The sequence below is a fragment of the Theropithecus gelada genome, chromosome 2, assembly GCF_003255815.1.
Source record: "Theropithecus gelada isolate Dixy chromosome 2, Tgel_1.0, whole genome shotgun sequence".
NCBI classification, from domain to species: domain Eukaryota; kingdom Metazoa; phylum Chordata; class Mammalia; order Primates; family Cercopithecidae; genus Theropithecus; species Theropithecus gelada.
In genome coordinates, this window is record NC_037669.1 from 142,164,337 (window position 1) to 142,188,873 (window position 24,537).

The following is a 24,537-nucleotide window of genomic DNA, read 5'->3' on the forward strand; positions in this document are numbered from 1 at the left end:
AGTGTCTAGGTAGCCAAGGCATAATATGGTAGAAAGAAATTTTTTAGTATTACACAGACTGAATTCAAATTACATCTATACCATTTGCTTGTTTTGATTCTTCCAGACTCCTGTCTCTCCTGGGTACCTTAGGGGACTCATAATATCACAGAAAATGTTTATACTGTTTGGGCATGGCCTCTTGAATGCCATAAATATTAAAACTTTAATGTCATTTCATGACCCTGAGAAGTAAACCATTAAACTCTTAGTTGTTTTCATACCAGTATCTGTGCAACATCCGCCCTTACCCCATGCCTGAGCTGTACCCAATCTCTGGCTGGAGTAGGAGGGGAACAGGAGCCAAACATTGGAAAAGGCTTGTACCTAAGGCATGAAACTTAGACGACACAAAAATTGTAAATAATGATTTTGAAAGCTTAACATCTATTTAGCAAGAATAATGATTTAAAGTGGGAAGCTGCCAGATGGTGCGCACTGTTAATAATGCCCATCTGTGAGCCCTATCATGAATTATAAAATTGATTTGGAGAAGAACATCGCCTGCTGTTTACCCCAGGTGCCAAAAATGTCTCTTTATAGCTCAAAGGGTCAGGAATGTGTGAGGCAGGCTGAGGTGCACATTGCTTAATAGTATATGATATTTTTACATAATAATAGAAAACAACAAGAAAAGAATGCTATATTTTTAAGGTTATAAGATATTTGTGGCATCCAGGAGACCATGTCAGAACTTTCTGCTTCACATGCAAGCCTGCTTCCAGGAGCATGGAAGAGCCTGACGGTAGGCAGGACTTCTGTCTCCAGTGTTGGGTCTGAATAACTCCTGACCTCTGCCCCAAGTCTGGTGGCCCCAGCTTATCTGAGTCTCTTGATCCTCATCTGGGATCCTGATGAGGGCTTCAGATTCTCTCACATTACAGGTCAGTTTGCTGCTGCTTCTCCACTTTGCCCCTGCAAACGCTCCATCCCACTGATGTCACAGCTGCAGATAATTTGAGTTTTCCGACCTTCCCCCTTGGGACCAGGTGAGACTGATGACCCCCACCTGGATTTTCTGACTGAAAAGGGAACTAGACCCTGAGCAAGTTACTTATGCCTTGAAGGCCCAGCATCTCAGTATCTTCATCTGTAATGATACATCACAGAGGAGTTCCTGTAAAGATTGATGTAAAGTGCTCAGTGGAGGCTGGTAATGAGACTAGAGTAAACCAAACCTAAACCACAGCCCCAAGACAGTCCACTAGCTCTTCCCTACACCCCCAGCACACTCTTTCCTTTGCTTTCTGTCTCACCTGCAGTGAATGCCCCCTTCCTACTCTCCACAAAGTCCTAAGTCAACACTTTCCCTGTGAAGCCTCTAAACCATCCTCCCCCACCATGGTCTTTCCTCCCCAGAATCGCTGTGAGTATAATGTCCACATGATTAGATATTGCCTTATGGTGTTCTCAGCTGTTCTCCTGTGTTTATCTTGCCTCTGATATAGATTACAAAACCCTGTAAGAGCCATTCCTTCTATGTCTTTGCACATTCTCCCATGATGTGTCTTATATAGAGTTGGGGAGACAGAGGGAGCTTAATTATTCCTATTCCTGCATAATGTATCTTGTCCTGTATCAGCAATTCTTAACCCTCATAGTGCATCAGAATCACCTGGGGAACTTTGCAATATGCTAATTCTCAGGCCCCCTCCCAGGGATCCAGTTTCCATTGCTCTGGAATAGAACCCACCTATGGGTGCTTGTTTAGAAGCTCCCCAAATGATTCTAATGTGATATGCAGCTAAAAGCAAGCACCACTGCACCATATTAGCCAGGATGACTTTGTCCTCAGCTGTACTTAATTCCCTATGCCATGTCAATTTGTCTTCTGGCTGCACTTTCTCCATTTAAAAATCTCAAATTATATCTTACAAGTTAAGTTACAATCCTCAGCTACTTTCTGATATAATACACAAGAAATCATTTTTAGGCAAGTGAATATTTTCTGCCATTACCTCATTGGGCAGAGAATCAAGTGGTAAAAAACCCAGCCGAGTAATCCCCTTCAAGATGAGACTCTCATTAATCAATGATCCCTTCTGCAAGCACCTGTGTGAAGCCAGCAGTCACTATTTGTGACTTCCTTCCCACAAATGTATCAGACAGGAGAGCCAGCAAACAATGACTAAAGCTGTGCTTATGTATTGGGGTGACCTATAAGTTATAAGAGAAAAGGAAAAGGAGCACAAAGCAAAGATGATGAATTAATGAGGCTGCTGTGACAAAATGAGTTAATGGCAAATATGTAAAAGTGAATTCATGAGACTTTGATGGTGTTTACAAGTTTCATTTCTCTTGAATATCTCAATGAATTCAATATCTTCTGAAAAACTTTAAAAAACATTATCCTTTGATGACTTTCTGCTAACGACAGGAAAAGCAACCTGAGGAATATTATTCTTATTTGCCTCTTTTTGGCTTTCTACAGTTTTAATTACTAGGTGAAGTAAAACCATGAGGTGAAAGGAAAATAACCCAACAACCCACAGAACTCTTCAGCAGCCAAGGTGCTTTTAAATGCAAATTTTTATAAGATTGTTAAAACAAAGAAAAGAAGGAAACTGTGAGGAAGTGTACACTATACCCACAAATTTGTCTTCAAATTATAATATTTTTCAAGGTTTTCCAAGAGGCACCAGTGAGTTTTTAAATATTCTGTCAGATTCATTTTCTCCACAGTCACTTTAAAAAGAGCTCCGTTTACCTGCTTAGAACGAAGAGAGCTTTTATACTTTTTTATAAACCATGGAGCTGCTTTACTGAGGATCTACCACTTCAACTTTTTCTCTATGGTGTACAGTTAAACTAGATTCTAGAATTCAATAATTTACTTCTGCATCTACCCACTCATTCTTTTCATGACCAAAATTTTTATTATTCATGAATTGTTGGTATTGAACAGGTTACTTTTTTACTTGAAAATCATTGCATGACATTTTAAAAAATAAAATTTGCCATTTTTTTCTTCTTGATAATTCAACAGAGAGGCCCATTGGGTGATACGTGCAGTAGATATATTTTTGCATATTTTAATTCCTCCCTCTAAAATATGAACAGAGGCCAAGAATCACCAACAATAGAAAAATCCTCCAATATACAAGAAAGTGACACCGGAACAAGTATGCAGACTATGGGAATGTATATGAATGACATAATGAAGTGAGAAGAAGAAAGTATAGAAACAATTATAATTTATATCCTATGGGAGAAAAGAGAAGTTGTTTGTATTCACTAACCAAGTCAAGCCTAGGAAAAAAGATACTTTCCAATAATAAGGAAAAGCTCATAGAAATTTAAACTATGATAGCCAAAATAAAATCTCAGTGATTATTATCACTAAAAATGAGATGAAAAAGTCAAGGGCAGAATGATAAAGTCAAGAAAATCTACTATAAGTAGAACAAAAAGTAGCAAAGAAATGAAATAAAAGAGAGAAAGAAAAGTAATAACCCAGGAGGTCCAACAGTCACCTGTAATCCAGAAAGGGAAAATGAGGGATGTGTGGGGCTGAGATGGAGGAAATTGTAGACATTTTTCAGAACTTAAGGATGTGAGTTTTGGATGGAAAGGGATGGATCCTGGAAAGTCCATCATGGTGAGAAAAAGAAAAAAGACCCAAACTAAGGTTGATCATTTAAAAATTCTAGAACACCAGGGACAAGAAAAGATCATAAAGCTTTTGGTGATTATTTCAAAATAGACTTCAGCTTTCTCAGCAGCAACACTAGATAGTAGAAGACAATGGGGGCCCCAGCACAATGGTGGCTCACGCCTGTAATCCCAGCAGTTTGGGAGGCTGAGGTGGGTGGATCACTTGAAGTCGGTTCAAGACCAGCCTAGCCAACATGGTGAAACCCCATCTCTACTAAAAATATACAAATTAGCTGGGCAAGGTGCAACAAACCTGTAGTCCCAGCTACTCAGGAGTCTAAGACAAGAGAATCACTTGAACCTGGGAGGTGGATATTGCAGTGAGCTGAGATCGTGCCACTGCACCCCAGCCTGGGCAACAGAAAAACAAAAAAGAAGATAATGGATAAATACCATAAAAATTCTAAGAGTACTCAAAAATTTAACTCTTATCCATCCTTTCTTAGGAAAACATCAAAGAATACAGATACCAGCAAAAATAGAAAATAAACTAAGAAATACAAAGTCATTGAGTGGAAGAAACAAGGGATTCTTCATAAAAGAATGGTGATAGGAAGTCCCAGAAAGTTGCTCCCTATCCTTGCCAACACTTGACATTGTCAGTTTTTTGTTTTTTGTTCTGTTTTTATCCTCACCATCCAGTTGGCGTGTACTGGCATCTCATTATGGTTTTTTATTTGCATTTTTCTGATAACTAATGGTGCTAGGCACATTTTCATTTGTTTATTGACCACTTGGGCATCTTCTTTTTGCCTGTTCAAGCCTTTTGCCCATCCTTCAAATGTTACTGTCTCCTTTTTCTTATTGATTTGTAAGAATTCTTGTATATCTTCTGGATATGGGTCCTCTGTCAGGCTTGCCCCATATTCTGTTAAAGGTATATGCTTTTTTCAAAGTGTGAATTATTAGTCTTTTCCTTTATGGCTAATACTTTTAAATATTCTGTTAATATTGGAGTTTTCATTCCCAAATTGAGAACATTCTGAACATGCTTTTTGTAACGTTTTAAAAATTTACCATTGTATCGCAAAGCATTTGACGTCATTATATTTCTGAAAGAACACTTTTTTAAATAGCTACATATTATTTCCATTATATGGATGTATTATTCCTTAAATAACACTTACTGTTGTGCATTCAGATTGTTTTAGAGCATTACTTAAGTAAAATTATAAAATTAATAAATGTGCTATAAATTAAAAACCTAAGATTTTTAAATGCAAGTTTGACTGTTTCCAATCTTCATTACCCAGTGAGTATATATTGAGTACCTAATGTTTCCTCTGCATTGTGCTGGAGATTCTGGAGGATATAAGAGAACGCATAAGGTGGGCCCTGTCCTTAAGGAGGTGACAATATATTTAGGGGTCTCATATGTCACCTGTTTAGCAATTCCTTAAGGAATAATTGATAACTCAACTAACTGTTAATAGCTATATTTGAAATAGTAAGAAAGTTAGGGGAAAGCAAGATGGGAGTGTACTAAAATAGCTGGCTTCAAGCAGAAACGGGTCTTGAAGGGTCTTCATATGTTGGGGTTGAGTACTTCGCAGAGTGGGGACTGCATGATCAAAGGTGTGGAATCAGAAGGAGTAAGAAGGGCATATCCGAAGGGCAGAAAGGAGTTGCTCTAGATTGAAAGTTAGGGTATATGTGGACAAATTGAAGGAAATAAGAATGGATAAGTAAGATGAAACGACATTAATGAGGGCTTTGACATGAGGAATTTGGATCCAATCCCATAGGCTCACTGCAGCTGGGGGTGAGGTGGCAGGGAGTCAGGCCATTGAATGGCAGTTTCCATAACAGCCTTCAGGTGAGTGGGAGGGTAGGCAGAGTGGAGTTAGAAGACAAATTAAAATGGATAGGACTTGTCCAAAAGGCAGGTGATGTTATCTTCAAGATTTACAGATAATACAATTTTTTAATGAAACAGAAAACTAGATATTTACTCCATAGTCTCTTGTTTCTCTCTAAATAATATCTTGGGTTTTTTAAAGTGGCATTTCAAAAACAAAGTATCTTGACAATCGTTATTAGAGCCACTAACAAGTGTTCTCTCTAAAAAGAAAAAAAAAACCTTTCTATACACAGGAATAGTGTGATTCTGTCACTATTTGGCAGTAAAAGGCAAATAGAATTCATTGTACGTGGTTTGGGGTTTTACTTACATGGAGAAGCATTAGAACATAGCGGCCTGGGTTCAAATTCCAGCTATGCCATGTTAGAGAAGTCATTTAATCTCCCTAAACCTCACTTTCCTCTCTGCAAAATGGGTATAACAATAATTAGAAAAATGCTTGACACATAATAAATGTTAACTATGATTATCCTGGTCTCTGAGGTAGATGTTATCATTTTTGTAGATTAATTGATCAAAATATTGCCTATATAGAGATAATTTATATTGGAAAAATACTGTCATTTATTACAGTGGTAAACAAAGGGTTACAGTTTGTTGTAAGAAATAAGTAATGAACAATGGGAACTTTCATCAAAACCACTAAGGACAAAGTACCATTCCTTGGCTCTGCATCTATTATAACCATAGTATTATTAATAGTAATAAAGTGCTTGGTTTCTATAGAGCCTAAGACTTGGAAACAAAGCCAAGCGACATATGTATATATTTATTTAATTGTGGGAGACCCAGCAACATTTGGCGGCAGGCGCAGTGCTCCACTCAGTGGGATGAAATGCGTGCTTCATGCCAGCTTCTTTAGAGGGACTGTTATTCATCACAGCTGTAATGTTCCCTTCAGAGAGCTCCCACCGGAATGGAAAAGGCGCACTGGCAATTTATATACAAAAGCCAACCCACGTTTGGCTTTGAGAATTCACTGGGAAAACTGTATGCAGTCTGCTAGTTATTCACGGACATGCTCTGATTTCTGATGGAAGTGCTGTGGTTTCATTTTGTTATCATCACAGTAAAATTAGAAAGCAGCAAAGAAAAATTAAAGGACTAGCATGTAGACATCTTCTAGCTGACAAAATGTTATATGGTAAGTTTTCAGAGTTCAGTGGCCGTGTAAAAATAGTCATAATTGGCACGGCCCTGTGTTTGGAGTGTGCACCCTGGCATTTGCCCCTACTATCCAGCCCTGCCCCCACATCCCCTTGATGAAGTTACACAGTTACCCTCTTCCCTAGGAACATGGAACAAGCCTGCAGAGACACGGCAACACCCTGCCTCTCAAAACAGTGCCATTTATGTGAAATATATTGGGACATCTCTTAACATCTAATGAATATAAATTTCTTTACAGTTGAATCTTGATTCAAAAGGACTAATATCTACAGTTAACCCTGCAGCTAGAATAGTTCTCTACCGCTTATTGGAATAGATGTCTAACTCCAAGATTTCTTTCCAAATAATATATTATTTCACATCACCAGAGGTGTGATCTACTATTGTAAAAGCACGTTCACATCTCCCAACACATCTGATCTTCACAAGAAATGTGAGAGGGAGACAAGGCAGGTACCACAACACCCATATTACAGATGAGGACACTGAAGTCCAGGAAGATTCACTAATTTGCGCCAAATCTCACAACTAGGAGGGGCAGTAGTGGGGCTCAAATCCAGTGACCAGTAAAGGGTTCTGTCCAACACTTTATACCACTTTCCTGAAATGGTTTTTATTTTGCAAGAGAAATAGGGCTTCATCTCCTGCAATGATGAGTTAAATCTCAATTTATTTAAATGACAAAGAATAAAAATAAGTAGTTTCTTTTAGTCCCAACCAGAAAAGCAAGCATGATACTGGATTGTTTAAGTATGAAATATATGAGAATGTGATGCTGTCATTTTGTTGGTTGCTTTTTTACCCCCACGGAATCAGTTCTGTACTCATTTTAGTTCAACCAGCATTGGACTGAGCAACCACTATATAGCAACCGATATGTTCTGGCTCTTGTCCCAACAGTCCTTTGTGGAGACAGACAAGTAAATAGATAACACCTCACAGTATTCTGAGTCCTATGATCGAGAAGTATGCACCGGCTGCTAGGAGAGCCCAGGGGAGGCAGTGTCAATTAAGAAAGACTTTCTGCAAGGGGAGACATCTAAGATTAGTTGGGAAGGATAAGCAGGAGTTCTTCAAACAACGAAGGGTGGAAGGAAATTCCAGGCAAGTTCAGAGATGTGGAGATTGGAGACAGCAATAATAAACACAGTTTCTGCCAAGGGGTACAGTTTCTGGAAAGTAGCGGGGAGGGCCATTTTAAAGGGGAATGGCGTGTAATCATAATAATCACTAACGCACCAAGCTATATTCTAAGCACTTGACATATACAAATGCATTTAATCCTCGCAGCCACCCTGGGGGGTAGGCGAAATTATCACCCCCAATTGCAACAAAGAATTGAGGCACAAAAATGTGAAGCAACTTGGTCAATATTTCATGGCCCATGCTTTCAACACTGTGCTATTAGACTATCTTTCAAAAATGTGTGTGTGTGTGTGTGTGCATGTGTGTGAAAGAGAGAACACGAAAAACTCCAAAGACAGAAAGAAAGATGACCAAAGTTTGGGGAAACATAAATTTTAAAAAATTAAACCAATGGACGGGCTTTATTCTAGAGAAGAGGGCTGAGAAGGCAGCAGGAAGAAAATGGGCCTCAGTAATATTAAGGAGCCTGTATGTTAAACTCAAGTAAGAATTTTCTGCTGATTAGAAGTAAGCTAAGTCAGACGCGTGTCACTCAGGGAAGCTGCCAACTCTACTTCCTGTGGGTTGTGCTCCTTGGAAATGTTTTGAATTGGTCTGAATCCTGCCAGCTGACTTGAGCAGGATGTGAAGAAGACACACAAGTTTGTTGGAATGTGTAAACTCTTTGAGTGCACATGTTCGATAAATATTAATTGATGGCAAACCAAATTTAGTGCTACAGCTAAGATCAGTAGCATTAATTGAGAACACTTCTCATGTTATGCATAGTTGTTATGTTTCATGGCCAAACAGGTAAAAATTCTATGAGGAAAGTTTTGCATTTTCTATCTTCTCCTTTTTAAGGACTTTGGTATAGATAAGCTATCACTGGTTATTAAGAAGTTCAATGTTCAATGTGCAATCCACTTCTGGCAAGGTGAAAAGAACTTTGTGATATTAGTTTAATTACTAATCTTGTCCCCATTTCATCTTGTTTTTTCAGTGCTTATTTCCTCCCCATATTCACTATTTAAAAATAAATTATTGCAGTATATGTATGTTTGAAAATGACCACAAAGTCTTTTGAAATAAGATAGGGTATAATTAAATACACATGTAAACCAGATGTTACTTGGACCGACTACTTGCAGATTAGGTAAAAATTAGTTTATCCCCAACCTCAGGACTTCAAAGTATCCCCATGATTTCTACACTCCTGTGGGCCATGTCAGTTCAGCCCCATTTATTCATTTTTTAAGTTCATTCTTTCAACAAGTATTTACTGGCCCCCTACTGCATCCCAGGCATTATTATAGGTAATAACAACACAATGGTGCAAAACACAGGCAAGTTCCTGTTCTGGCAGAATTTAAATTCCAGTGGGTGAGAGGCAAACAAACGAAAGTAAGGAATTCAATGCAAGAAAAGAGATTTTCAGATAGTGAAAAGTTTGATGAGGAAAGTGAAACAGGATCCTGTGAGGTCCTGAGACGTAGTGAATTTCCTCTTGGGGGTTAGGGAAGTCTTCCCTGGAAGGTGGCTGCTGGCTGAGGCCTGAATGGCCAGCTTGGCAGCCTGTCGATCTGGAGGAGGGGTTCCGGGCAAAGGGAACCACCAGGGCCAAAGCTTTGAGGTCAGGCTGAGCTGGGCACATTTCAAAGGCAAGGGAGGCCTGAGTGGCTGAGATTAGCTGCACTCAGGAGAGAAGGGGTAGCTATGAGGGGTGAGCAGCTGGAAGGGGCCAGATCCTACAGGGCTTTGTAACCAGGAGAAGGAGGTGGACGTTTCTTCTAAGTGGGAGTCCTAAGGTATCTGACTGCTGATTTTTAAGAGGTCAGTGTTTCTGTTTTGTGGAGAAAAGGTTGAACAGAAGCAGAAATGAAAGCAGAACACCCATTAGGAGGTTCTTGCGCTGAGAGCGAGGCTGCTTGAACTACGAGGTACTGGACATTCAGGCAGAAGTAGACGGAGGCAGTTTCCATTGTAGAGATACTGAGAGAGGCAAACCTCCCTCCTCAATCCCCCACCTACTCCCTTTGATGGCTTCTGCAAGAAACTCAGTTGAACCAACTGGAATGTTTGGAATTTTACAAAAGATTTGCAGGGCCTTGGGGAGGGGTTCACTTTGGGGAACATGTGGGTATCTTGGATACTGCCCCCTTTGTCTCACTCTGCCCTTTTTAAGGGTCCCTGGTGCCTTCCCATGGCCCTCCCCTCTATGCGAATCCTCTAACATATGTAATCCTGTCCCCGCAAGCAGCTTCCTCCAAGGGAGCAGCCCCTGTGCATCAGTGTCAGTTTCAGATCATTGCAAGCATATTAACTCACACGGAAATCCACCCACATTCCACATTAAATATTATTTACATGAGTTGACTTGTGGCTGACTGGATGATACGGTATTATGGTTTGCAGACATTTAATTAGGCATTTATCTTTATTTTATGATTTACTTTTCTGTTGCTGTAATCTATATATAGTTTTTCAGACCTCAAACATTTTGTAGGCCGTTACAAAGCTCATGTCCCCCATGTCTGTGGGGCCTAATGATTCAAACAGCCGTGACCAGGCCTGCCTGTGTGGCCCAGCCTCGCTGGCATTCTAGTGAATAACATCATCTCCATCTCACTGCACAGAAGTATGAACTGCGGTGTCAGCAGGTTTCCATGACACCACCCGCGATGTAGAGCACACATCTCTCCCACACTCCACTGGTTACCAGGCCCTGGCAGTGCAGACCGGGCCTCCTGGGCTGCCTTCCTCCCTCTGGCTCGCAGGTTCCTCTTCACTCCCACGCTCTGCTCCCCAGACCTCCGGCCCAGAAGGTGCAACCCAGAGCCTGAGGCAGGAGAAATTTCGAGGCAGAGACTGGATCTGAGGGTGAGGCCCAGGCCAGGCTAGAGAAAAAACACTGTGAGAAAGGACTGAGGCCCCCACATGCTGGAATCTTGTGGAAAGAGGTGAAGGCAAAGCTGGGGATGAGAGAGAAAAGAGGGAGCAGGAGCGTAGTGAGGAAATGAGGTGAGGAAACAGCTGGGAAGACAGACATGCATCTGGAAGATTCCAGAAGAGGCCATTTCATCCAGCCTTGCTCCAGCAGTTGTGTTTCAGCAGCCACACGGGACACCTAGCCTTTCCTCTGTGACATCATTCTCCATCCGTCCAGCACCTCTTGGAGATCACAAGGGGCTCTCCACATGAGGAGACTTTTGAAACTAAGAAACAGATTTGGGTGTTGCACATGTTTGCTCTGGAGCCACATTGCTTGGGCTCAAATCCCAGATCCATGGCTTCATCACCTGTGAACCTTGGGCACATTTCCCCACATGCCTGTCTCAGTTTCCTCAGCTGTGAAATGGAGTGGTCATAGTTCCTACTTTTACGAGTCATTGTGACGTTTCTTGTGAAAGGCCTAGCATACAAAAAGCACTCCATAAATGTTTAGCTATTATTATTTCAAGGAATTGTAAAAACAGGATCACAAAGTTGTGGAATATCATTAATGTTTACATTTAATAAATTATACCCTTTAATTCAAAAAATGCAATGGCATATAACTGTGATATTTACAGGTAATATAGAAGTTAGGGTTTTTTCTATATAATTAATTTATAGCACCCTAGAGGTAGGATGCTTCAATCATGGGACGTGAGTTTAGAGTTGAATGAGAAGCATCTGTGTTTTGACCATATTTATAACCTCATTTGGAAGCAACGTTAAAAGCCTAAATTTGAAGTCCTTTGTAAATGTTTGTCTCCAAGCCAAATGCTTTTCCTGGTCGCCTTCCTGACTCCTGCTCCCACCCCCAGGTTCATATCTTAAAATGATTAGGGCAGAAAAGGGTGGAGGAGTTGGAATAGACTCTACTCCCTGTCTCTCTGATTTTACCATTAGATTAACAAGGCATAAGGCCTTTATCTCTATAACTGGATGATTTATAGGTTTATATATATTACACACACAGACACACACACACATACACAGAGAGAGACAGACAGACAGACAGAGATATTCAGCTTAAGATGTCAGTATAGATCCTTCTGCAATTCATGAGCATGATGATGGGGTATCACATTTATGTGTGAGATGTGCCTCCCTCAAACCTTCTTCCTATAGGTTGGCACTTTGCCCACCTGACATGAAAAAAAGAAAGTCAATGTAGAAGGAGAGATAATGCAAGACTAAGACTCACTTGTTCTGTAAACAACTGAAGGCAAGCCAGTCTTTGAGAGGATGGAAGCCTGCAGGTGCTAGCCAAAAGAGAAGGGTGGGGAGGACAGGTAAACTTTCCCTACCTCACAATTTTGTTTTTACTCATTATATGCCCAATAGAAGCTGTGTGTAATACAAGTGAAAAATGAATGACTTTCTACCAAATGGCACTCTTCATGGCTGCAAACGTGACCCTAAACTACAGCAGTCTATAATGTGGCAGACTCAAGAGGGACACAAAGTCAATACTGCCCCATGGTTTCCCCTGGAAACACCAATGCCATGCATGAAGGGCTTTGTGGCTGCTAACCCAGGGAATATTGCTTGCGAACTTTAGAAACAGGAGCCGTGCCAGCTCTCAGGGAAGCTCAGATGAAAAGTCTACCTAGAGTACAGCAGACTGGCTGAACTTTCAAAGGCTCTTTTATCCTCGGGAGTCTGTGGTTTTGATGTAGTGTTGAGTATTTTTTAACTTTCTCTCAAGAAGTGTCAGTAAGTAGATGAAAAATAAAGTCTGCTTCCGCACGAATGCACTAATTCCCCCATGCCTTTTTAAAGATTGTTTAAAATAGAGAAATTTTATAGTTGCATAATGAGTAATAATCCAAACATGATGAGAAATTTAATTTGTCTGCTTTGCAGATCTAAGAGTTCAAAATTGCTATGAAGACATATTTTGGGGGGATACTATTTTATAAACATGGGAGACAAGTCATTGTTGTTCTGCACATAGTAGGAAGACAGCACTTTTTTTGAGTGAGGTTTTTTTGTGTGTTTTTTGTTTTTTTTTTTTTTTAGATGGAATCTCGCTCTGTCGCCCAGGCTCCAGGCTGGAGTGCAGTGGCATGATCTTGGCTCACTGAAACCTCTGCTTCCCAGGTTCAAGCAATTCTCCTGCCTCAGCTTCCCATGTAGCTGGGACTACAGGTGCTGGCCACCACACACCGCTAATTTTTGTATTTTTAGTAGAGATGGGGTTTCACCATGTTGGTCACGCTGGTCTCAAACTCCTGACCTCAGGTGATCTGCCTGCCTCAGCCCCCCAAAGTGCTGGGATTACTGGCATGAGCCACCATGCCCAGCTTTTTGAGTGAGTTTTTAAGAAAGTTTTTCACATCTTCATGTTAATTATTTTAGAGGAAATAAAGTCATTGGATAATGATGCTAACTTTTAAAAATAGCTAATATTTATTAAATGCAGTCTATCTCAGTTATCTATTGCTGTGTAACAGGCCACAAAATTTAGTTGCTTAAGACAATATTTTATTATTTCTTAGGGTTTTATGGATTGATTGGGCTCAGCTGGAAGGTTCTTCTACTCCACATGGTGTCTCCTAAGACTAGAATGTACAAGATAGCTGTCTAATACCTCAGTTGGCCTGGATAAAAGAGCTTGGGTTTGACTGGGCATTTCTATCTTTCTCTCTCCAGGTGGTCTCTCCAATAGGACAAACTAATAACTCTATGTGGTGGTTCAGGGCTCTAAGAGCAAATGTCCAAGGAGGATAAATCCCTATTTGCAAGCACTTATTAAGACTCTGCTTCCATACCATTTGCTAGAATCTCAATGGTCAAAGCAAGCTACTCAGCCAAGTCCAGAGTCAATGGGAGAAGGAACTACGTAAAGACTTAAATACTGGAAGGCATGGCTCATTGGGGTCATGTCACCAGTGTAACAGGCAACCACACAAATTATACACCACATCTTGGATTGGGCACTTTACATCCATTTATCTTCTTTAAAAATCAAAACAATCCTATGAAGTGGATACTATTTACAATTTTCATTCTAAATAGATACAGAGAGGTTAGGTTACTTGAACAAAGTCACACTAGTATATCAGGGGAAACAGCCCCCAATATTTCAACGTAGGTTCTTTTCTATTTTCCCTAATTGTTGACTGGTCTGAGAAATAAAGGGAAAGAGTACAAAAGAGAGAAATTTTAAAGCTGGGTTTCCGGGGGATACATCACATGTCGGCAGGTTCCGCAATGCCCCCAAGCCATAAAACAGGCAAGTTTTTATTAGCAATTTTCAAAGGGGAGGGAGTGTACGAGTAGGATGTGGGTCACAGAGATCGCATGCTTCAAGGACAACAAAAGATCACAAGGCAGAAGGTCAGGGCAAGATCACAAGGTCAGGGCAAAACTAGAATTACTAACGAAGTTCCATGTCCTGCTGTGCATGCATTGTCACTACTAAACATCTTAACAGGGTTCAAGAGCAGAGAACCAGTCTGACTAGAATTCACCAGGCTGGAATTTCCTAATCCTAGCAAACCTAGGGGCACTGCAGGAGGCCAGGGCATGTTTCATCCCTTATCTGCAAATGCATAAGGCAGACACCCCCAGAAAGGCAATTTTAGAGGCCCTCCCTGGGAATGCATTCTTTTCCCAGGGCTGTTAATTATTAATATTCCTTACTGGGGAAAGACTTCAGCAATATTTCTCTTACCCGATTTTGGCAATAAGAGAAATATGGCTCTGTCCTGCCTGGCTCCCAGGCAGTCAGACCTAATGGTTATCTCCCTTGTTCCCTGAACATTGCTGTTATCCTGTTCTTTTTTCAAGGTGCCCAGATTTCATATTGTTCAAACACACATGCTTTATGAACAATTTGTGCAGTTAATGCAATCATCACGGGTCCTGAAGCGACATACATCCTCCACTTACAAAGATGACAGGATTAAGAGATTAAAGTAAAGACAGGCATAGGAAATTATAGGAGTACTGACTGGGGAAGTGATAAATGTCCATGAAATCTTCACAATTTATGTTCTTCTGTCACAGCTTCAGCAGGTTCCTCCATTCAGGGTCCCTGACTTCCCGCAACACTAGCAAAAAGGGGCAGAGCTGGGATTAAATCCAAGCCATCTAATCGCATAGCCTGAACTCACAAATCTGAAGACACAAGCGCAAGAATAGGAAATTATTAAGTTCTAGAAGTAAATGATATTCCAGAAATACTGAGGTAATAATTGGTTTCAGAATTTATACATTCTATAACAATTATAATATTTTTGTCCTGCTCTTTTGAAGAGAGGGCTAAAAGCATTGTGAATCACAGAGGCAAGAGTGGTAGCTTGACCTGGGTGACAATTGTACTTCTCCTTATTCATTGAGTCACTCAATGTCTTAATTTCCTCAACTATAAAATGAGAATAGTAATAATATCTAACTTGCAAGTCTGTGATAAGGTTAAGTTAGATAATATAGTGAGCATAAAGTACCTAAAATATTATTGATGCATAGAAGATGCTCATAGCCATGTGTGAGGGTGCCTGGTAGATGGAGCTGAGCATGGTAGGACACGTGGGAAGCCAGTCTCAGGAGATTCATGATCTCCTCCATTAGCTCTCTGGAGGATGATTAGGGTGTTGAGTTTAAACTACAGGATAGGCTATTACCCCTGCCCGTGGGTGGGAATCATGGGTCAGAGCAGGGTGGGAGAAATTCCTGGTTTGTGACACCTCACTCTAGGAACACTGGAAAAATAGACGCCGTGGTTCCTGGAAGACTTATAACTGCTATCACCACAGAACTAGTCTAAGTAACCCATCCCAACTCGACCAGGCTGTATTATCTGCAAATTTAATCTGGCTCTAAAAATGTTTCAGGACACTTCCCAAATTTGGCATGTACTAACTCAGTAAGGATCAATTATCTAGCTCTCATTACCTGCCAGCAGAAAAACTGCTTTGATGTTAGTGAAGATGTGGGAAAGGGAGGAAAGAAAAAGCAATTTGTCATGGATAACTTTCCAAACCTTAGTTTCCATTGTCTGGTTATGCCAGCTGCTGTCTGCTGGTTTTGAGGCAATTTATAGCTGGAAGAAACGGGACTCCACATTTCTTCGTTTGGGGTCTGAATGATGGCTTTTTCCATGATATTGTAGTCACAGTTCTATACATGAGTTATGGCAGCCACAATACTATGGGTAAAAGGATAAATCCCTCACAGCCACAATACTATGGGTAAAAGGATAAATCCCTCACTGCCTTCTCTTATCTCCAAAGCAGTCGGGAGTGGGGAGGAGGCCATTTACCCCAAAGCAATAAAATGAGGGTGGAAGATGTGCCTGTGTCAGAAATGGCAGTTGGAAGCATGCTTTGCTGAAATGCTCTCAGATGCAAATGCGTTATTACACAAATCTCTCTTCCCCAGTTGCAGAAGGACAAACTGAGAGAGGATGATAGAGGAGAAACCCTCGATCTTCAGGGCAAGCCCTCTTAAGACCTGCTCATTCCACGTATGTCCCTGGTAGCATATTGCCCAAACATCACTCTCCAAGGACTCAAGGAAACTTTTCCCAAAGCTTTGTTTTGGGGGTTTTTAAAGGTAGTTTTCCATAATTCATTAAATGTGTTCTTTCTCACGATCTCACATGCTTGAGTAATTCCTGAGTGCAGCACCTCAGTACTGTGGTACAGTTTCTGTTTCATTAGCTGTGTAAACTCACATAAGTTTCTCTACCTCTTTAATCTCAGTTTCATCATCTGTAAAATGGACATAATGACCCCTATGTCACAGTGTTATTGTGGGAGTGAAATGAAGTCATTTGCACCCTCTTTCCTCTCACCTTTCTCCTGGACTTTATCAATTCTGCATCCCACATGTCTCTAGGATGGATTCCTTTATCTCCATTGTCCTGCTGACACATCATCTTTCACCTGGACCCTAGCAGGACCCTCCATCCCCCTGCCACAGATGCCAGAGGGATTTTTCAGAATGCACACTGACTCTCCTCCACCCAAAGTTCTTTGCTCACCCTCATTGGCCCTAGGCTAAGGTCCAAACGGGAGCAGAACACCCATGGCTTGGTGACCCCACCCTAAGGATCCCCCCACCGCCGGCTTTGGCCTCCATCCACCTCACTCTCCATATACAGTTTCCCACGTCACATAGCAAACGACAGCATTTGCTTTTCCACCAAACTCTCTGTCTCTCTTTGTCGCTCTCTTTTTCAAGTCTATTGGGTCTTTACACAAGTTACTTTCTCTGCACAGGGGGCTCTAGTTCCTTTTTTCCACCCAGAACATTCCCATGCACTCTTCAATACTCGGCACAAGAATCCTCTTGTCCACAAAGTTTCCTTCTCCATCTCCCAGGAAGACGTGGGCTCCCCTTTCTTTGCACAACACCTCCTGCCTCCATGCGGGCACTTTTCATTTCATTGTGTTACAGTCTACCCCACCTTGCTGTTGGCTGCAGCAACTGTCTTTGTTGCCTCAGGGTACTGCACAGGTCTGCAGAGAAGAATGACTCAAAATATGTTGGCCTAGGGCCGGGCGCGGTGGCTCACGCCTGTAATCCCAGCACTTTGGGAGGCCGAGGCGGGTGGATCACGAGGTCAGGAGATCGAGACCATCCTGGCTAACACGGTGAAACCCCGTCTCTACTACAAAATACAAAACATTTGCCGGGCGCGGTGGCGGGTGCCTGTAGTGCCAGCTACTCGGGAGGCTGAGGCAGGAGAATGGCGTGAACCCGGGAGGCGGAGCTTGCAGCGAATCGCGCCACTGCACTCCAGCCTGGGAGACAGAGCCAGACTCTGCCTCAAAAAAAAAAAAAAAATGTTGGCCTAAAGGAACTAATAAATGCAAAATATTCTTCCTTTTAAATGATGACTTTCTTATCTCCCTCCCTCCTGTCTCAAGAAGTCAAACTCACTTTCAGGAACAATGACAAACTGCATGGATCTAGCTGAGCTCAAAGCAGACAAGACAGGGAGGAGTCATTATTTTCAGCACAAGCAAAATAATAGGGGGACTCAAAATGATAAGAAATACAATGCTTAATTCTCATAACATTTATTTTGTCAATGACACTCCATCTATTTCAAGAAAGTATCTGGGGGTAGTTCATAAATATTAAAGCATCTTTAAAACATGACGAGTTAAAGAAATAAAACCCAGAACAAAAATATTTTAAAGGGAGTAAAGAATGAGATGCCTCAGTCTCCTGGAATATTAGTGGTCTGTAAGAGTGGGGCTGGGGAGGAGGAAGGAATGTGCCCTTGACCGCTCTGGTAGATTCTTTAGAAGTGAGAGCATCCACGAGAGGTATGGCCTTTGAGGGGGCGACAAAAGCTACTTATGAGATAGCAGAATTGAGAATCCAAAAGATGGTTACAACTGTGTGGTCACACGTGCAGTGGACAAAGCTGAGATTTTTGGTTTAAGTTTTTGTATGGAAATTGTATTTTAGGCACATCTTTGTCCTTGAAAGACTTTTAGCAGCCTAGGGTTATTTCTGAACAAACACATTCCCTCGTATTCTTTTCGTGGTTTAAAAATTTGTCTCTTAATTATATTGAAAATACAATAAAAAGGGAATCCAAGCAGTACTTCTTTCCTTTGATTAGACAATTCCTAGGACTTCTAGTCCTGGGAAGAGATGAGGCACTTGGAGGCTCGGGAGCCAGCTCTGTGAGCGGCCCTGACGCAGCAGCGTGGTACAGTGAGGACGTCTCCCCGGTCATGCACCCTCTTTCCTACTTGTGCCTCTGCAATGATGTTATCAGGGCTTCAATCTCAGCATTTCAAGGAAAAAAGAAAATTATTTGAATGGACAGCTTTACAGTTTATGCAGAAAAGAAATTGGAAGCTGAAGGATGACGTCGAAAACTACCACAAGAGCAATAGACTCCACTCTGTAATAAAACGAAACAAAATACTGATGTATGCAAACGCACAGATGAACCTCAAAAGCATCAGGCTAAGTGAAAGAAGGCAGCCACGAGAGATTACACACTGCATGACTCCATTTATATGATATTCTGGAAAAGGTAAAGCTATAGAGACAGAAATCAGATCAGGGATGGGGATGAGGGGAGGGGATTTTCTGGAAAGGGATGCAAAGGAATTCAGTGGGTGATGGAGCTGTTCTGTGTCTTGATTGTGGCATTATTACAAGACTGTTATTACAGTTTTATTGTATTGAATTTTACTGTATGAAAATCATACCGAAATAAACCTCACTTACATACATACACTCAGGACAGTCCTGCTGGAGATTATTGGAATCAAGGTCTGTGGAGGTGTCTGGGAAATGGCCACTTGGATTTTGCCTGTGTTATCCATTAAAACTCTGTGGCAGATTTTGTCTGGAAAAAGAGTTCTGCTGCTAAAAACACTTGGAAACCACAGGATAAGATGAATGCCAGTGAGGGGCAGCCGAGGTTTCTTAAGAGAGCAATGCCTGTCTTCATTGTTGTTGTTGTTTTTATATGTATCTTACTAGGAGACAGAAACCAGAAGAGGAATAAAAAAAGACTATGTGTAATTACTTGCCCTGAGTAACCCCACAAGTGTTTTCTTTCCTTACAATTTAGTCTTAATAAGGACTCTGCACTCTCTAAATTTAGGACCAATGGTATGGAAGCCTTCTATTTTTGCCAGCTTGGAAGAGTCACCTAAACGATGCCCCTCAGAGTAAAGAGGTGCAAGTCAGCGACGCCTTTGTTAACCCCAGACAAGCCCCTGATGGGCTTTCCTGGCCCCCAAACAGCAACTATAGTACAGCAATAAGAGGCCAAACAGCAACTATAGTACAGCAATAAGAGGACTTTGGAAAGTTTTGCAAGCTGGGAAACTTGCTGAATAAATCATCTCCGAAGCTGCAGTTTGTCCCCAGGAACCAGACTGCTCTCCTGAATTCAGGACTGTGTAATGCTTCCATCTGAATGCCCTTCAGTGGAGCCAGCCTCACCCTTTCACCACTGCCCACCCCCCACTCATTATTGGTTTTCGCCTGAATTCCTCACAGGTTCCTGACTGAGCCCTGAAGGCGTTAAAGTTTATGAAAAGAGTTACAGTTTACTAACAAATATTTGGACTAAGGGTATTGATTGGAAGATGTGAAATTCTTTCTTTCCAGCTTCTGTAATTCATGTCAAATGTTCAGATCGTTGTGTGCTCCATTGTCCTCAGAAGTCCAGACCTGCCATGTCCCCCATCCGCACCTGGACTCTCACCCCATGGTAAGAGCTTCTCTCTGTTGCTAGTTCCTGGATGCTTCACCACCCTTTATTAGTTTCCTAATCCTGCCCACATTTAAGTAAATAATCCTCTCATTGCATTGTCTTCAGTTAAACCCTTTGATTGTATCATCTAATTTCTGTTAGGATAGTGACCATCACAACTCAATCCTACAGTAAGTTCTACAGTACCCAAATCCTACAGTAAGTTCTCCGAGTCCTAATGATCAAATCCAAACTCCTTTATGCCCTTCCTCCCTGACCTCATCTCCTGCCACTCTCCCACTGTCCAGTAGGTTCCATTCTGTTCCAACTTTTTCCCGTCCGGGGCAGTTTGCATCAGTGTTCCCCACTCTAGATTGTTCTCTATATGCTGGTGTGGCTGTCTCATTCTCATTGTCATCGTGCCAGGTCAGATGTCACCTCTTCAGAAAGGCCTTTTCTGGCTACTTAACATAAAGTAGCCCTCCTCCTTAGACCCTCTCCAGCCATTCCACTACTCTAGGGTACTTTTTTTTTTTTTTTTAAAGTTTTTATCAGTATCTGAAATTACATAGACTGTATTTGCAAACACATTTGTTGTCTTTGTTCCACACTAACCTAAGCTCCAAGGAGGCTAGGGCTTTATCTTATTTACCACTGTATGGTCAGAGTTACTGCAAAAAGAGTTTATGGCACTCTCAAACTGAGTCAAAGGAGTTTAATAAAGGAATCATTTAGAAAGATGAGGGCAACCGCGGATAGGGCAATACTCTGGGGCTAATAACATCAGGGTCATCAGAGTGTTTGCCTGAACTCTGAGAGGACTGTCTGGTGGGCAACAGCTGCTGGTAACAAACCCATAGCAAACTGGCAGGGAGGTAGGTTCACTGGTCACTCTCTTCCTTCTCATCGTCCAACCTCTTGCCACAGGTCCCCATTATCCAACAAGAAGTTGGAGTGCAAAAGACTCGATGCAGCCCATACCAGTTGGCCTGCTGGGACACAGGGTAAACGGCTGAACGCCTCTCAAGGACCACAGCATCATCTTCACTAGGCTCAAGACAAAGCTCAGCACCAGGCCCACCATGGTTTCTAGCCTCAGGGGCACCATTCACCCAGATTTGTGCAAAATGGTGGCTGTGCCTGGCAGTAGGATATCAGAGAAGGAGACATAGAATGAATCCATGAGTTTCATGGGTTTGGCTCTGGTTTCTAGCTACTGGTTGGGGGGACATTCACTCCCTCCCTAACACAGGGCAATCAGGACAAATGAAGGTTCCCTCCCCAGTGGGCTTCCTGAAAGAGTTCCCAAGACCTCAGCCATTGTCCTGTAAGACAGAGAGAGAGAATTCCTATGACTGGTAGACTCATACATTCTGTGCTAAGAACATATCTGAAGTTGAAGAACAATCTCTATTTATGTGCAGCATGGAAACCGGAGCTTGTTTTGCATTGTGTTTGGAGGCAGAGAGGAATCAGGTAGCAGGCTGGCAACTCTTCTGATTTTTTCATGGGCTGCAGAGCTCTCCAGGCTTTGTGGGGGTAGGAACGAAATCATCCATCTACAGGATTAGTGGCTGAATGCGGAAGAAGCCAAGTCATTACACACTATGCCATCAACTTTTAGCAAGGTGTAGAGTTACCATGGCGACATGTATGGGGTAGGTATATCTAAGTGGATTATTAATCATAAATCCCCCTTGAGTGCCTACTAGGTATGGGAATGGTGAGAATTCACAGCAATGTGAAGACAGATGTCTTCCCTTTAATAATAAGCAACGAGAGGAGCTATAGATGCATGATTGAGAAGCAATTACAAGGGGACATGTTACAATACTAAGAGTGAAGTGGAAGCCACTTGTCAGAAGAGTTTGAACATAAGGCTGGAGAATAATATGATGTGATGAAAATTGCTGCCAGAACAATCTTCCTCACTTCCTCAGTGTAGGACAGGTTGAAAGAGGAGGTGGCCTGGGATGGCTGTGAAAATGAAGAAGCTGGAACAGACGGGACAGACTGCTAGAATGTACAGCCCAGTCATCCTGAGTATGCCTGATGGCTAGGCTGTGTCATCCCATAAATACAACTGAGCTATAAACAGCTGTGAGCTCTCTGTGGCTGTGTTTACCTAGTAAATTTAATTTCTCAACACATCTTTATATTTGATCCAGCCTATGCTATTTGGATGAAATAATGTCATTGCTTTCAATTACTTTGCATTACTTTTGTTACAAAAGGAAAATGAATCCCCAGCACGTGTTAATTTCTGGTACGAATTCTGGTTCCTTGTAGAGGAAGCTGCTGCATACTTGTTGAGTGATGACACACTGATCAATAAAAAAAAAAAATAATAAAACCAGTGAGTACATGTCCTCTGGGGGCCTTTTAACTTCAAGCCTATAATGCAGAAACTTGTTCTTTCTTACCATAAACCACTGAGGCACCAGTTGACAGCAGACTAAGAAGTTTACCTTCTATGTGAAATTTGCATTTGAAAGGAGGATCTTTCTTTATTCAACATTTATGGAGCCTTTACCAAGTGTCAGGCTCTGTGTTAGCTATCGAGGATATAAAGATGGCTAAGATGTGGCAGAACCCCCTCAAATAGCTCACCCCCCTAAGGGGGGCAGATAGAGCAATGCTTGACAGCGAGAATTACAGGGTTTAGGAGGCCCTAACAGGAGAAGCTGCTGACCTAGACTTGGGTTAGGGTTGGTCAGGGAAAGGGTTGTGGGCGTCTCCCACTTGCCTCTCCAGGCCCACACTCCATGCTGCACACTGCCCTGTGCCCTGGGGGCTGACTGCAGGGACTGCCTCAATGGGTTCCTGTGCCTGCTGCTTCTAGTTGGATTTGGCCAATGGGGAGCTACAGCGAAGATGAGCTAGAGGAAGGAGAAGAAGGCTGAGGTGTTAATTCTCCAGAATCCCTCCTTTGAGGATCGTTGTAGATGGGCTGTATCCCCTACTGAAGGATGCAGCTCTGGTCAAGTGGCCCTTTCCTCTGACTCCTTCTCTGGGTCCTAGTAACCTTCTCTCCCCTGGTGCTTTCCAGCCTCTCAGATGGTCACAGGACTACCAGCCATTGGGTTCAGTGCCATCGTTTTTTTGTTTCCTTAAACCCTGCTCTCACCTTTATAACTAGTCCCTTTAATAGGCTCCTCAGTTACCCAGTGATACTGTGCCATGCCTTTCCTGTGGAAACACAGGATGTGACCATCCTGTGGATAGTCAGAGAAGCTTTCCAGGGAGGAGTGATGCCCAAATCGAGAATGGAATAACAAGGCGTTATTTGGGTAGAAAAGTGGAAAGGGTTCAGTCAGAAGCAACAAGAAGCCAGCAGAGGGAAGAGATCATGGGGTGTTCTAGCAGCCGGGGCATGATCCTTGAACCCTCCTTCTCCTTTACCCCCAACATCCACCTGGATGCCAAGTCCTGTCCATGCTACTTCCTCACTATCATCCAAGCTGCCCACTTCTTTCCACTTCTGCCATCCTCTGGATTTCTCACCTCTCTTACTACACCAGCTTTGCAGTCATTCTCACACTCCTGCTGAAACCCCTTCACTGTTTCTTCATAAGCTTCAGGGTAAAGGTGAACTCCTCAGCACGGTCCTCACAGCCCTGCCCACTGCCCTTGGGCCCAGCCTCCTGCACTTGCTGCCACAACTCTGCCTCATCAATCCACCTCCCCCAACTTGTTCTCTAGGCTCACTCTGCTCATCCCATAGAACAAACAAGTAGCACAAGAGTAAAGAGCACAGGCTTTGAAATCAGACCAAGGATGGTGCTGCACGAGGGCAGGTGCTTTGTTTTGCTCACTTCCCTAATGTCCAGACAGTGCCTGGCACACAGCAGATGCTCAAGAAAATTTGTACAATGAGTGAAATCCCAGTTCCACCAAATACTGACTCTATGACTGTGAACACATTAGGTCATCTCTCTAAGCCTTAATTACCTTTACTATAAAATGTGGAATAATAATAGCAATTAACACAGAGATTGGTGTGATAATTACATGAGATAATACACATAAGAAGACCGCTTGGACTATAGTAAGCTCTCAATGTGTAGTGCAAACGTAAAAAGCCCTGGCCAATTGTAAGTGAAGAATTTCCTCCTAGAATTGTATTTCTTTTCCCTTAGCTTTCGAAGTACAGATGGGTACTTTATCCATCAGACACAATGCCTGGGGCCCATGGAAATATTTTATTTCTTTTAAAATTAGAAGCAAAAGGAATATAATAAAAATGAGTATGTAATAATAAACAGAGCCTGAATTATATTCACTGTTATACCAATGTGGTTATAAAGCATAATATAATTTGTTTTGTTTCGATGAAAGAAAGACCCCATGAAAAGTTATAATGTGTTCCTGTTTCTTTCCATCATCCTATTCTTATTATTCCAATGGATAATATGATTTAAAGCTTTATACATTAAGCTGCTACTGTAGATCAGACACTGCCCTATAAAGAACAAAATCTAGAAAAGAGTGGGAGGGGCTCTCTGTGTTTGGG

The 24,537-nt window shown here is 42.0% G+C and overlaps 1 long non-coding RNA gene and 1 other non-coding gene across 2 annotated transcripts; both read left to right on the forward strand.

Annotated features, from left to right (window-relative positions):
* Positions 1-9,601: 9,601 nt before the first annotated feature.
* Positions 9,602-12,226, forward strand: LOC112617312. Its single transcript, XR_003117891.1, has 2 exons — positions 9,602-9,682; positions 10,338-12,226. It is a non-coding gene; the product is annotated as an uncharacterized LOC112617312 (long non-coding RNA).
* Positions 11,884-11,988, forward strand: LOC112619965. Its single transcript, XR_003118436.1, has one exon. It is a non-coding gene; the product is annotated as a small nucleolar RNA U13 (small nucleolar RNA).
* Positions 12,227-24,537: the final 12,311 nt, after the last annotated feature.